Source organism: Spermophilus citellus, assembly GCF_964194105.1.
Source record: "Spermophilus citellus genome assembly, chromosome: 7".
Lineage (NCBI taxonomy): Eukaryota > Metazoa > Chordata > Mammalia > Rodentia > Sciuridae > Spermophilus > Spermophilus citellus.
The window spans coordinates 93,621,575-93,637,518 of record NC_138188.1 but is presented as its reverse complement, the minus strand read 5'-3'; the positions used below and the strand labels follow the sequence as shown (position 1 = coordinate 93,637,518).

The 15,944-nt window shown below is 35.7% G+C and overlaps 1 pseudogene across 1 annotated transcript in view; it reads right to left on the bottom strand.

The window, feature by feature from the left end:
• The window catches only part of LOC308652718 (ubiquitin-conjugating enzyme E2 variant 1-like), an 83,211-nt pseudogene extending 67,499 nt beyond the window's left edge, over positions 1 to 15,712 (bottom strand). The window contains exon 1 of the transcript in view: positions 15,692 to 15,712. The product of the transcript in view is annotated as a ubiquitin-conjugating enzyme E2 variant 1-like (transcript). The remainder of the gene's footprint in view (positions 1 to 15,691) is intronic.
• Between the last annotated feature and the right edge of the window lie 232 nt (positions 15,713 to 15,944).

The window sequence follows — 15,944 nt, the reverse complement described above, 5'->3', positions numbered from 1 at the left end:
CCAACAATAAAATAAAAAAAAAAATTAAAAAAAATGTTTCAAACTAAAAATGGCTTTCCAAGTGTCCCCATATGTGCTAATAGTTCTTTTTGATATCCTGGAATATTATTAAATATGATGATTTTTACAGTAAAATGCCATTATATTTGCTATCTTTTTTTTTCCAAGTGCTCACTGTGGTCAGAGACAATTGACAATTTATCTAGCCTTGCCTGTGAAAGACTGCCGAGGTGAATTAATACTGGAAATGATTTAATGCTTTCTTGCTGTCCCTTTCTCCCCTCCCCCCAACCACTTCCACCTTCTGTTACTTCTTTGCCCCTTTCTTCTTGTTCCTATCTCTTCCTTTCTTTTTGACAACTAAATGGTGAAGCTTGAAAATCTCTTTGGGCTGCACAGTGAAATTCTGGGGTATCAGTACGGTTATATCAAACTGTTTTAAAATAAAGGACTCGCACAATTTGTGATGTTTTTCAAGTAACGTACAATTTGCTGTGTCAATTCATGCATTTTCCCTCTTTTGTTACCGAAGTGCATGCCTTAAAACATCAGTGGCTGGCTTGAAAAGAACAAAGACCTTAATGAAAGTGGTAGCAGTACTTCAGAAGTGTTCCAACAGACTCCTGGCAAGCCTTTCGGAAAATTACATCAGTACTGACAGTGGTAAGTCAATCAATCTTCCTTGATTTTTTTCAGCCTCAGAATGAAACCCATGGGTTTTTCAGCTCTTACAAAAATTCTTGCTTCTTTCCTGTGATATCTGTTTCTATTCCCTGTGGTCTGAATCATCATCTCTTATTGGCCTTTCTATCCTCAGGCTGCTGGTTCTTCAGAGAAATGGTGTTGGTGCACTGAGATGTATTTCAAGAAGTCCATTTTTATCCTGCTTTTGTTTCCTATTTGACTTATCTGCAAGGAGAGAATTAAAAAAAAAACATTTTGATAAATGGTTTGGGAGCAATAGCCAGCCCCAAATGTATACAATCGTGTATTGCTTAAAGATGGAGATGTTTTGAGAAATAACTCCTTAGGGATATTATCCTTCTGCAAACATCATGGAGTGTATTTACACCTAGATGGTCTAAATCAATCACTTGACTGGCCCCTTGAGGGAACATTAGTAACTTGATAAATTCAGTAAACAATAAATAATATATACTATAGTAAATACATCAGTGAGCAAAATAGTCATTTGTTATCATTATCAAGTATTATGTACTATACATAATTGCAAGTGCTCTACTCCACTTTCATAAGACTGGCAACACCAACATCATGACCAATATGTAAGTAATGTGTTGCACTATTTACAGCAGTACAAGGGCAACAATGTCACTGGAAAATGATTTCTAAATAATAATAATTCATCTTAATCTTATGGGATCACTGTTATATGATGTCAGAGACTATCTATGTGAGGCAGGACTGTATATATATATCTGTGTGTGTGTGTATGGAAAGCGAGGAGGGAGGGAGGGAGAGAGAGGACTTTATCTTGCAGGTATAAGGACAGAAGTATTAAGAGTAACAGCTCAAAAAACCAAAAGCCAAATGTTTTCTCTGATATGCAGATGCTAATTCCCAATGAGGAGGTCAAGGGAAAAATAGAATTACTTTAGATTAGGTAGTAGGGAGTGAAAGGAGGGGAGGGGGAATGGGGGTAGTCAGGAGAGTAGAATGAATAAGACATTATTACCCTATTTACATATATAACTATATGACCAGTGTGATTCTACATCATGTACAACAAGAAGAATAAGAAAATATACTCCCTTATATATGATGTATCAAAGTGCATTCTACTGTCATTTGTAACTAATTAAAACAAATTTAAAATTTTTAAAAAAATTAATAAATGAAGGTACACTAGGCAAGTAGCTCAAAGGTCTAAGTGGTTATGTGATTCTGCCAGCACAGATTATATGACGTGTGAGCAAGGAGCAACCTAACCATTTGAACTTGTTTATTCACTGAAGGGAGGGAGGGAGGGAGGGAGGAGAGAGAGAGAGAGAGAGAGAGAGAGAGAGAGAGAGAGAGAGAGAGAGAGAAAGAAAGGAATTCTGAACCTTAAAAAAAAGTAGCCTCTCCAATTTTTTGAATCTACTAAATGGCAAAGTCTAGGTAGTAACTAAGACTGTTTCCTAATCCCATGTCTATTCTACTCTCACTGACTCCCATTCATTTATGATTCAGTGAACACTTCTGCATTATTATACAATGGGTTTAAAGACACTGAGCCCAAGTGGCTGACACCAGACTCACAGCTGGACTAACAGTAACCACAGAGAGAAGCTCTGCATGATTTACAGCAAAGGTCACAGTTTGGCAGTTTCTGAGTAGAATCTGGTCTTCAGATATGTTTTGTTGGTCCACACAGGTTAAAAAAAAAAGTCAAAGGATTTCGCACCTGTGGATTTCCTTTTTCTTATGAAAAATGAAAATTCTGGGAAAATACAAAATCTGACCAGCCTGGTTTCAGATTCCCTCATGGCAGCAGTGGGGCAAAGTGCACCAGCTGTTCTTTAAATGGGTCTCATACTCTCGCTTCCTAATGTCCTCACCTTCCTATCATCTTACACCCAGCTTCTCCTGAACTCCTGACCCCTACTGATATCGCTGGTCATCAGTGAGGGGTACTGCTCTCTCACATGTTGAAGTATAACATTATATGGTTGCGTTTGCATGCTTCTCTAAAGCAGGGTTTATATAAGAAGGGGTAACATAGACTTCTCCTGGGATGGAGGAGGGGGCCATAGCTGGTATCATGTATCCCAAGTAGTGAGAGCATTCTGCCTTTTTTATAGGACTTAGATCCAGGAGATGCTCAGTGAGATGGCCAAAATGTGAGAAGCAGATGGGATGGAGGGGCTGAAGTGGTGTGATCTGGGTAGGAAGGGGGCATAATCAACAACTGTTGTAACTCCCTGTAGGGAGGGACAATCCCTGGGACAGGTTACCTTAGCAATAGGTTAGAGGAAGGGCTCTGACGGAATTAACATTTCAATCCCTCCATTTTCTGGATCTGACCCTTGCCTATCTGCCTAATTCTGGCTTCACTATCAGGCTGATTTGGGACTCTTGATTGCTGGGTTAATCAGGGAATGGAGAAAGCAGTTAGCACTTTCTAGATTCATTAGCCCATGATGACACAATTCAGGAGCATGCTTGAAATCCTCTGGGCCTGCTTTAAGAGGTGGTTGAGAAATGGAAGCTCTTGGGTTTGGACTCTGCTAGTCATCAGACTGTGCATTTGCCCGATTCTAATAGCTTCTCAGTTGCCTCTGAGGAGTCTGTAAGGTAGTGGCCACATAAGCTAATGGCTCCCAGTTGAGTAATTTTCTGTTCATGAGAGGTCAAAGAGTGGTTTAGGCAGAGAATTAGGAAACAATCTTCTAACTCTTCAGGGTGTGTGCCATGTTCTGGAACTAAAAGAATTGTCTAGAATATAAGATGTCCATTTTCTTATTTTTCTTTTTGTATTTACTTAAGTACTCCCTAAAAATAATTGCCTCCAAGTTTTTATCCATTTCAACATTAAATTTCTATAATAACCATATTTTTTCTGGGAATCTTAAGTACTTTAACCAGAGTTCTGAGGTTGTTTTTTTTTCAATTAAAAAATAATAACAAGTGGCAGGGGGAGCATGGGAGGAATGGAGGAAATTTACCTAGGGCAAAGGGGAGGGAGAGGAAGAGAGGTATGGGGGTAGGAAAGATGGTGGAATGAGATGGGCATCATTTACCCTAAGTACACGTATGAATACACGAATGATGTGACTCTACTTTGTGTACAACCAGAGACATGAAAAATTGTACTCTATTTGTGTAATATGAATTAAAATGCATTCTGCTGTCATGTATGACAAATTAGAATAAATAATTAAAAAACTAAAAAAAATGCATGTAGCATATGGCACATAATGATCACACTATTTCATTCTATTATAAACTCAGGAGAAAAATAAACTTAAAATATTCTCTAAATATAAAAATGTACTACTAATAAAAAAAGACAAGTTATTACCTTTTCATATATATATTAAAAAAAAACCTGAAGTACAAAGAGGTCAAATGACACGTAGAGAATGAAGGGCCTCCCAAAAGGACATTAGTAATTAAGCTTCATCAAATCTGCCTCCACACAGTTGCTTGTCAGAGAGCTTTTTTTTGTTTGTTTGTTTGTTCTATTTTCTCCTGGTTGCCTATGGATTTTCTTGTTGCTATTGTTGTACATCTTAGTGAGTTTGCATGACAAATATTTGTAAGATAGTTTGGCTGAGTATAGGTTCAAGAAGACAAAATGATATAATTTTTATAAATCATAAAATTAATACATGAATGTTGCCAAAAACACAGAGAATAGAGTAAAACTAAAAAGAACATAAAAATTATCTATAATCCCAAATAGAGAAATAACAATTGTTAATGCAAATAAGCCTCCCAACACTTTTTATGTTTATAGTCATCTATAACACAACTGTGCTTAAAAACTGCATGCATTCAGGATCATAATGCACAAAGCATAGGTTCTGTAACCTACTTTTCTGTTAACATAAATTCTAGCATTCTTTCCACATTAATTATATGCATCTATGTCATTTTAAAAAGTTAGAGTGTGTCCCTTCAGAATTTAATCAATCTTCTGTTGATAAAATTTGTTAATATTTTATTTTGTTTGTAATGACTAAATAATGCTTCAATGAGTATCTTTACACTGTTGCCTGATTATTTCCTTAAGAAAAAGCACCAGAGAAAGATATTTTAAGAGATGTAAATGGGAATATTTGAAGCTCTTGGTGAATATTGCACTATTGTCTCTAGAATTTTGATGAATTCATGCTTCCATCAGCAGAGTATGTGATAGAAGAGCTTGTATTTGTTTTATTTGTTTGTTGGTTGGTGTGATTATTTTTTAGTACTGGGGCTTGAGCCCAGGGGTGCTTAACCACTAAGCCACATCCCCAGCCCTTTTTATTTTTTGAGACAGAGTCTTGCTAATTTCCTGAGGCTGGTCTTGAACTTGTGATCCATCTGCCTCAGCCTCCTGAGTTGCTGGGATTACAGGTGTGCACAATTGTGCCCAGCATAATAGAGCTTTCTAAATGCCATTGCCTATCTCCTCCTCCTCCAAACCCTCCTCTTCTTTCTCCTTTTTTCTTTTCCTTCTATACAGTTTGGGTAGGAGAGATGTCAGAAAGGAGCTTCATTCTAATATCATCTCTGCATAAAGTAGTTTAATTAAATCTATTCACGTATTAACTGTCTCACAATCTGCATTTATTATTACTTATTTGAAATTTCACATCTCTAAATTAGGGTAAAGTATGTGAAGTTAACCAAGTTGAAACAGTTGAAATTTATCTTGGTATATTTTAAGGATTTTAGAGGACAGTGTTGGTCACCTATCTTGGTTACCTTTGTCTGTCCTGTACCCATTTTCCAGTTAATGTGAATCCTACCTTATGAAACGTCCCAGTTACAGAACTTTCTTTGACCAAGAGGGAAGCTAATCTGCCTCCTTTTCCTCCACCCCAGACTCTGTCCCCTTCTTTGCCTCCAGAAAAGACCATCTGTCCTGCAATTGATGCATTGTGCTCACAGGTACTGCAGGGATCAGACAGAAGCCAAGCTGACACCATTGCCTTTTTAATTCCCCTGCTTCCCTCACTACCCAAATAAACCTCTCAAACCAGAATATGAATCTCAGATTCTATTTCCATAGAACCTGACCTAAAGTGAAGGTTTTCAATAGATAGAAAACTTGATTATTTTTTGTAAGCCATTTTATTGCTCAGTCATAACTCATTGCTATTGAACTCAATACAAGTGGACATGATTCATAATAGAATTATGTCTCTCAGGTAAATACTGACTTGCCAAAGGAAAGAAATAATGTGTTTTGGTAAGCAGGGAATAATGTTGTATTCATTGTTTTACTCTTGGTGTGCATGTTGGGTCTAAGATTACATTGACAGATTTGGAGATATTTGTGAAGTGGATTGGTATTCTTAAAGACTTGAAAAGTGATTTTGTATTTATTATGGTCTCCATTTTAGGAAACGTGAAATATATTGGTGACTAATCTGAAGTCAATAGTGCTTAATTTTGTGAGATGCATAAATCCCCAGTGAACAGAATGCCAGGTCAGAGTTAGATATTTTGTAATCTATACTAGGAAACCCATTTCATTTCAGCTTTGATGAATGTATTTTTAAGAATCCCTTACTGGCCCATTTTTCATAAGGACAGATTTTTAGATAGAAAAATGAAAGCAAGTTAAAAGTAAGGTCTTTGGAACCTCTTCATGGCTGACTTTGAATTGAGATTCAAGTGGACATGTTGAAAGGTTTTCACAAAGCTGGCTGTATTCAGAAATATCAGTGCTTGGTATTGCTACTTCTATTTCAACTTGAATTTTGTGTTAAAATGTAAGTGTGCTCCTATTCTAATTTCTAGGAGGGCAAATTGTAGTAAAAAAAGGGATTGAATAATCAATTGGGGGATTAGGATAGATATTTCAGAATAAAGGATATTACTTTGTCTGAATTATCTAAATTGACGTACGATAAAGACGGTTTGCAAATCCATCTTTAATTGTGAAAAGCTCCCTCTAATCTTTCTTCCCAATAGGAACACCTTCTCTGTCTGATGGTATCCATTTCTTAGTTATGTGCTTCTGACAAGTGAATCGGTGGTAGGGGGATAATGGGCTGGACCATAGTGGCAAATTCTGAAAGTGTTTTTATTTGCAAAACAATTTTTTTATGCTATTAACACAGATTCTCTTCCTTAAATAGTGGATTTGAAGATTGCCATCCTCTGTTTGGAATTCTAGTCCCCCCTGGAGCTATGGTTGGAGCTCCCAGCCTCAAATGAGCATATCTGATGAGCACCTAACCACCCTTCAGGGCACTAACCACCCTTGGAATATGTGGCCAGATGTTTCTAATTCTAGTTTCTGAGGTTCTGTAGTAGCTTGCGGTTTTTTTTTTTTTTTTTATTAACCTACTGTAATTAAGACCCCAGTTTTGACAGTCTGTGTCCTATTTTGGGAAAGTGTGATGCCAAACAATGATGCCGTAGTTGGAGCTTTTGCAATGCAAACACTTCATGTTCATTCAGGGCTTTATGTTTTTGCCTCATTGTTTCTTATCAGCTGGGTTTCTGAATGCATCTAAGGACACTGCTTCCATCTAGCAAGGAAACTAATTAGAGGCCTCTATTTGGAGCAATTCTGTTACCTATTAGAGTTGTCTTCCATCCAGGCAGCTTTGATTTCAATAAGTTTTCAAGAAAAGCTTCATGATGTAATCAAAACAATTCATATGTACTTAAAGGGGAACAGATGTTGTTTGATCTCGAGGTATCTGAGAACTCTACATTCCCCTTGTTATAGATCATCTGTTTCTGTCCCTGACAGGGATTGGGGTACAGGTAGATAGTTTATTTCTGTGATTCTAGACATAGGCAGAGTCACAGCATATTTTGTTAGGATTACCCCCTGGATTCTCCCAGGGAACTGGTGAAAGGTTTTTCAAAGGCTTCTATCAGAGATTTCAGCTGATTGCTGTAATAGAGCTGCTTTTGATGGAAAAAAAGATGTTGATAGGAGGATGCTTAGACTATAGAATAAAATTTACTCAACGTAATAGGAACAATGAAGATCAGGATGTGGCCAAGTCCTTTCTTAGTAAATTGTAAACAGAATTTTGAGTTTGTGCCAATTCCCCATTTTTTCGTCCCTCCTACCTGGAGATGGCAGTGCACGTTTGTGGTCTTGTTGTCATTTCTACCTGTTTTCTGGTTAACAAATGGATAAGATACCAGCCATTTGGATTCTAGCAAAATAATGTCCTTTTTTCTTCATCTTCAAGGAGTATTTGCTTAAAATCTGATCTGTGAACTCAGAGGCTTGTTCCATATTAATGAAATTTCAGATAAAACATTTAGAGACTCTTCCATAAGAGATGGGCACTGGAGCACCATCAGGCTGGGAGTAAGTAAATGCCTATGACCTTTGCACACCAAATTCAGATTTTTTTAAATCCAAGATGCAGGAATTAGGACAAAATCTGGGATAGTCATTATTAGGCACTGACCCAGTGTGACCCTGTTCTAAAGGTGCAATGGACCATTTTTTGCGTTCTTCAGCAGCTGTGCCATAATGATCATGGAAGGGAGTAAGATGTACCATAAAGGTTTTCCAAACTGACTGCTATATGGTGATTTTAAACAAAGGGAAACATGTTTTCTAGGATCCAAGAAATGTGAGGCTGTCCATTCTGTTTCCCTCTCTGAGTGTTTAGGCACACAGTATTTGTTTGGTGGATGTCCTCCAGACTACAAATCGGTAGGTTTTGGTGTCGGTGAGATATATGATGACAGAGTTCCATTTTTATTTCTCTTTAAATTCAACATCAATGAAGCTGTAATATCCTTAAATCTCTATTAACAGATAATAGGCCCACATTGAGAAGAAATATGTATAGAAGAAAAACCAGGAACTTAAAATGAATCTCTGAAATGTTGTGCATAATCAATAGTAGCTGGTATCTGAGCAGGAGGATGCTCTCCTAGCAAGCCTGTGAATGGAAGGAAGCCAGCATGTTGCATGGTAGGAGGTGAATCTTTGCCTTCCATTTCCCAAATTCTAAAAGTGGAAGTAATGATCATAATCATGAAGCCAATTTTAGCAAAGTGTAGTAGAGAGAAGTGTACCAGTCTCAGAATCAAGCATATATCGCATTCTCCCCCATATCACCAATAGAGTAAAAGAACCTTGGAAAAGATACTTAATATCTCTGCATTCAGTTCTGTATCTACCTACCTGATAGAGATACTTATTCTTGCTTCCATTTTTTTTCTCCTTCCAATACGTCTCCAAATTGAGCAGACAAACAAATGAGATTCATCACTAAAGCACTGTAAAAAGTGTTGAATGTTTTCTTTCATGTGCAGAAGTTAGAGCAAACAGGGGGAAGGGAGCTAATGATATATAAAAAAGATAGAGGGAAGGTACAGAAGAAGGAGAAAAAAGGGGAGGGATAGGAAAGAGAAGGAAATGCCTAATGAACTTGACAAAATTGCACTATGTGCATGTGTATCTATAAAGTGCCAACTGAAAATAAATAAGTTGAAGGTACACCAATAGAGAAGAGGAAGATAAATAGTGGGAGGGAGAAGGGGAAAGAAAGGAGGGGAATAGGGAACTGATATATGGTAAATGAAATTCCATGTGTGTATGATTATATCAAAATGAACCCAACTATTATGTACAAATAATACATCTGATGGTGATCACAGTGCCTTTTAGTTAAAACAAAAAGGAAAAAAATACTAAACTATTATACCAATGGAAGAGACTACTTCTTTTTTCTTCATTATTGTTTCCAAAAATTTGGTGAAAATTGCAATATTAGTAGTAGAAATAGATATACCTGTATTTCCTTTCTCCCCACTTGTCCAGATTAATCTTCACTTGAATCACATAATCCCTCCGACCCCATTTTAAATTACGCAGTACATTCTGAAACCCAATGACCTTTCCAGAGAGCAAGTCTGAGAGCAGCAGAAAAGCAACTGAAGAACTTTTTGGCTCCTTGGAGATAGGCACACCCAGTACCAACTTGGAGTCACTAAGGTAACCAGGAAATTGCAAAGAAAGCATTTGGAGAAGAGTAGGAGGAAAGAGTGTGTCTCCTAAAAATATCCATGAACACTAAATTATAATATGAGGTATTCTTTAGCTCTTATGACCAAAAATAACACAAATAGAGCTCAGTTCAAAGTGGAGGTTTCAGTGCTGTTGAAATTCAATGCTACTTAAATCTCAGCCTTGACTATATTTACATTTTTATAATTAATCATAGAAGCAAATTTGTGCTGATATAAAATACTGAATCAATCTTAACAGTGCTAGAAAGCTGTACACAAATCAAAGCTTCCTAGAGTTAACTGCTTGTCTGTGTGAACTGATTTGTCTACTGTGTGCTCTTTTAAGGAATATATTTTTTAAGCTATCTGAATAATTTTTACAATAATTTAACAACTTTAATATCAACCAACGATTCAGTAAATGAATAAATAACCCAAACTGTCTGACTTAAATGTGATTCTCTAAATTCTACTACATCTAAGAGACCCAGGTATTTTGGGAATCCACTGATTGGTCTTATCTGCTAGTCAACATCAGGTTGCTCCTAATGGCATCCATATAAGGACCAAATTATTTGGAGGAGATTAGGAGGATCCAGTGTAGAACCCAGAGAAAAAGAAGTCTGTAGGATATGTTTATGAAATGTTACTTGACTCTTAGGTTTTGAGTACTTGAAAATCAGTCTATTATTTCCACTGATTTTTGTTAACGGTACCTCACTTCCTGGTATGTCCAGTTATTTTTGCTATATAGCACTCATCTTGGATCAAAATTCACATGAGGCAATTGAGGCTCCTAAGGCACATATTTAAAGGGGCACTGACTCTTACAATTGTGTATATGTTAAGGGGGCACTCACAGGTTTGTGTAAGGTACCTTTAAGGAAGTACTCAAGTGAGTGCTTCCCAAAAATTTGTGCTTCTGGCAACTTGCTTTACCTGGGTTGCTATTAATTACTCTTGAAAAAATATCATATTGAATCATTGACACATGGGACAAATGTGCCTTCTTCCAGAAGAATATCTGATTTTTTAAATTTTTTTTTTAATCTGGCTCTCTGGCAAGAAACTAATCATGAAAGACTATCTAGTCTTCCATTGTTCCAAGTCAAACATATTAAAAAATGATGTGATTCATATTCCAGAAGATTCTAGAAGGTATTATATTTCTTATATCTCTACTCTGAATCCCTACTGCTGCATAATTTGTGCCTTGATCTAATTAGTGCCTCGATCAATGTGACTCTATCTCAGGGTTGTGGTAAAGAGATGCTTCCTCTGATTAGGCTGAGTCTAAAACGTTTTTAAATCGTAGCATACCAAAAAGACAGTGTGATGGACTTTATCGCCTTATCTAACCAAGTATGAGCGTAATTCAGATATTACCTCCCTTGCTTCTAGCTTTCCCATTGGGAGGGATTGTTTATGGTCTAGAAGTGTAGACCTCTGCAGGTGGTGTGTCTCACAATTTATAGCAGAAGCAGACCTGCACAGGCCTGCACACCTACCCCACCGCCAACTCTGCAGGGAAGGTGGCTTCAGAGTGGGAAGGTGTTATGACCACTTTATTGCTTCCCCTGGGTCAGAAAATATGGCTTTTGGTGACATGTAATCACAAGTTTTTGTCTCAGGCAGGTTCAGTAGAGGCATTTATCACTATCTTTGGACACTTCCACATAGGTTTTGTCTATTCTCTAATAGAATTATGGAAAGCAAGCTAAAAAAATCTCCAGAGACTGTCAGCAAGGGATTCTGCAGTGGTTGTAGTCACCTTTTCCTTAACATAATTTATATTCAGGTTCTTAGTAAAACTTGTTCAATTGATAATTTGTTAATCTCAGTTTGCCTAAAGAAATAAATATTATTGCATGGATGTCAAAGATATTAATGAGGCAACATTTTAAGGGTTTTCTGTGACTTTCAGATAGTGTTCAATGTGGTATGGGAGTTTGGGGATCCTGTGAATATAGCTTCTAGGATTGGTTGCATACACTGGGGTATAACTCTCTTAATTTCTCTGTGGTTCACTTCCTTATTTCTAAGTGAGGCCATTATGACCTGTTCATTATAAGTCATGGAAGCTCTATTTTGTTACCCCCTCTAATTGCTGACAAAAAATAATAATTATTATTTAATATCTGATATTTGATCTAATATCTAATATCTGATTTTTTTTTTGCCTGATCTGACTTGGAACAATGGAAGACTAGATAGTCTTTCATGATTAATTTCTTGCTAGTGGTCCAGAGAGCCAGCTTTATTTTTTTAAAAAAATATTATCAGACACAGTTAAAAGAGCCATGTATTTCTCCTTTGTCTAAGTCCTATCCCTCCCTCCCCAGGCCTTTAATTTCTTTTTTCTCGTTCCATGTTTCATGTATAAACCATATAAAATATATTCTCTACCTTTATTAGAAATGTAGACACCCTTAAAAATGGCACAATCTAACATGATTTACTCTTCACATAACAATATTCTGTTTAGTTGATCCAGAAGTTTATCTTTTATACTCAGTACTAATATTATAAATATGTGTTGGTAAATCTATGACAAGATTACTGGTTTTAATTGATGTATAGTATTCCATTGCATGAATATAACACAATTTGTCCAACTAAAGTAAATTTCCAATTTTTTTGCTATTTTAAAGAGTTCTCCAATAACATTTTTCTTCCAATAACATAATTGCTTCCCCTGGCACATTTGCTAGAGTTTCTTAAGAGTGGCATTACTCAAATGATCCATTCTATGATAATAGTTTATGGACAGCAGATGAAATTAGGCACACAGAGTGACAATTCTTGTGGCAATTCTTAGTGTTAGGTTACATGGAATTTCATTTACAAAATGCTTTCCAATTTCTCTACAGCAACAGTGTAGGAGAGTCCCATGGCCTCATAGTCGTACCAACTTGTGGTATTTCAAGATTTAGAAACATTTACTAACACCTGTTGTATTTCTGATATTGGGAAAGCATCACTTAAAGAATGATACTTTCCATTGTTTCTGGTAAAAGTGATTTATTGTATGGAGGGCATTCCTTCCATTTTCTTTTGAACAAAATTTTTTTATCAGGAAAATGATGAAATCCTGTATCTGCTTCCATTGAAACAGTAAGACAATTTTTCTAAATTAATCTGTAAGTATATTGCATTATATTAAAATACTTTTTAAAATATTGAACCCAGTTTGCTTCACATTGATGGGTTTGATTGCAAAATTTCATGGTAACATTCATGAATAAGATTGACCTGTAATTTTCTTTTCCTCTGCTCTATCATCTGATCAAGGTTATCCTCAGAAAAGAATTAAAGAACCAGGTGTGGTGGCATATGTCGGTAGTCCCAATGACCTGGGAACCTGATGCAAAGCAACGGAAAGTTTCAGGCCAGTTCTAACCAATTTAGGTGAGACCCCCACCTCAAAATAAAAACCAGGTAGCTCAGTGGTAGACTACCTCTGGGTTCAATCCCTAATACTGAAAAATAAGAACAAAACATTAAGAATTGTTGAATGTTTTCTTTTCATAATATGAGACATCTGATCCTTGAATATTGGTGGAATTTGCTTATAAAACTAGCTGAATCTGGTAATTTATTTTATTATTTTGTGTTAGTTTATTATTATAGATCTTTTGGGACTTTGATCCTTCTTGAGTAATTTTAGATATATTTCTTTTTTAGAAAAAGGAATTTTAAATTTTTGTACCTTTTTAAATTTTACAGATAAGGATTTTAATTAACTAAGTTGTGGGGCTGAGAATTGAATCCAGGGTCTTGTGCTAGAAAATCACTCTATCACTAAGCTATATCCCTAGCTTCTTTTTAAAAATTTTATTTTGAGGGAGGGTCTTGCTCAGTTGCCCAGGCTGTCCTTGAACTTGTGATCCTCCTGCCTCAGCCTTCCAAGAACCTAGGATTGCAAGTGTATATCACCATGCCCAACTAGTGTGATTTTTAAATCTTGACTGTGTTTATAATTATGTTGCTGGAACATCATAACCCCAATTATTCCTTGAGTCTCATTCTACACTTGTATCGTCTCTCCTGTTCTTATCATAGGATCATTCATTTACTTGGTCTATTTAATAAAACCCCCTTTTCCAACTTTTACTCTTTATTTTCTGGTTCATTAATTTCTTATCTCTTCTTTATTCCTTTCTTCCTTCTGCTTGCTTTGGGAGTATTCTTTTTAATTTTCCCAGAGTTGTTGAGGTTTCATTAACATAAAAACTACACATATTTATGTTAGGTAATCTGGTGCTTTGACAGTGTATACGCAGTGGTTACCACAATTAAGCTAATTAACTTTTCATCACCTTGCATAGTTATATTTTGTATGTGTTTATGGTGAGTATGAGATTTACTGTATAAGCAAGTTTCTAGAATATAATACAAGGTTGGCAACTATTGTCACCACACTGTGTATTTGATCTCCAGAATTTATTCATCCTGCTTAACTGGAACTGAATTCCCTTTGATCAACATCTCCCCAATTTCCCCCACTCCATGTCTCATAGCAATTACCATTTTACCTATGATTCTGTTAGTTTGACTCTTTGATATCTCATAACTAAGTGAAATCATACAATGTTTCTTCTTTCTGTCCCTAGATTATTTTCATGTAGTGTAATGTACTCTGGATTCACCTTTTTTCAAATGAATGAATTTCCTTATTTTTCAAGGCAGAATAATATTCTATTGCATATATACTACAGTTTCTAAATTCATTCATCTACTGGTGTGCAATTAGGTTGATTCCATTTCTTGGCTGAAAAACTTCAGTGGACATGGGAAAGGTATCTCTTTGAAATCATTATTTCATTTCCTTTGGCAAAATACATAGACATGGGATAAACTGGATCATGCAGTTCTATTTTTAATTTTTTGAAAACCTCCATACTGTTTTTCAAAATGGTAATACTAGTTATCATCCTACCAATGATGTTTAAGGGTTATCTTTTCCACACATATTATTCAACACCTAGCTTTTGTCTTTTTGGTAATAGCCATTCTAATAGGTGTGAGTTGATATTTCATTGTTGTTTTAATTTGCCTTTCCCTGATGATTAATGATGTAGAATATTTTTTATACACCTGTTGGTCATTTGTGTGTCATCTCTGAGAAATATCTATCAGAGTTTTTGCTCATTTTTAATGAGGTTATTTATTTTCATACTATTGAGTTGTTTGAGTTCTTTATAAATTTTGGATATTAATCTCTTATCAGATACATAGTCTGTAAATATATTTTCCCGTTTCATAGGTTGTCTCTTTGTTGATTGTTTCCTTTGCTGTTCTTGAGCTTTTTAGTTCAATGCAATCCTATTTGTCTACTTGTGTTGCTTGTGTTTGGGGATCATTGCCAGACCAATGTCAAGGAGTTTGTCTATAAGTTTTCTTCTAATAGTTTTACAGTTTGAAGTCTTTAAATCATTTTTAAAATAATATGAAAAAGGGTCTATTTATATCTCATCATGGGGATAGCTAACTACCACACCACTTACTAAAGATAGTTTCCTTTCCATATTGTGTGTCTTGTCATTTTTGTTGAATATCAGTTAACCATAAATGTTTAGATTTATTTCTGGGCTCTCTATTCTGTTACTTTTGTCCACATGTCTATTTTAGTGGCCGTACCATGTTTTAATTACTAGAGCTTTGTAGTATATTTTGAATTCAGGTAATATGATTCCTCCAGCTTTGTGTGTTTTGCTCAAGAATTATTTGGCTATTCAGGACCTTTCATTGTCCAATATGGATTTTAGGGCCACTTTTTCTGTTTCTGAAAAATAAATTCTATTTCCTTTGTTGGTATATTTTTGATGACTGATGTAATATCCTTACACTATTATTGGTGTGTTTAGATTTTCTATTTCTTTTTCATTCCATTCTGATAGACTATATGATTCTAGGAATTTATCCATTTCTTCTAGGATACCTAGTTTGGGGCTCATAAGTGTTTATAGTAAACTCTTGACCCTCCTTTGTTTTTTGGAGAAACCGATTTTCCTCTTTCATTTATACTTTTACTTACTTGAGTCTTCTGTTTCTTCATCTAGCTAAATATTTGTTGATTTTACAGTTGTCATTTGTGTAGAATATTTTTTTTTCCAACCCTTCACTTTCAGTCTGTGTGTCCTTAGAGGTGAAGTGAGTTTCTTGTAAATAGTTCTGTCATTTTAAAAAATTAATTCATTGTGTGTCCTAATTGAAGATTTAATCCTTTTATATTTAAAGTAACTATTGGTAGGTGAGGACTTACTGCTGCAGGTTTATTTGTTGTTGTC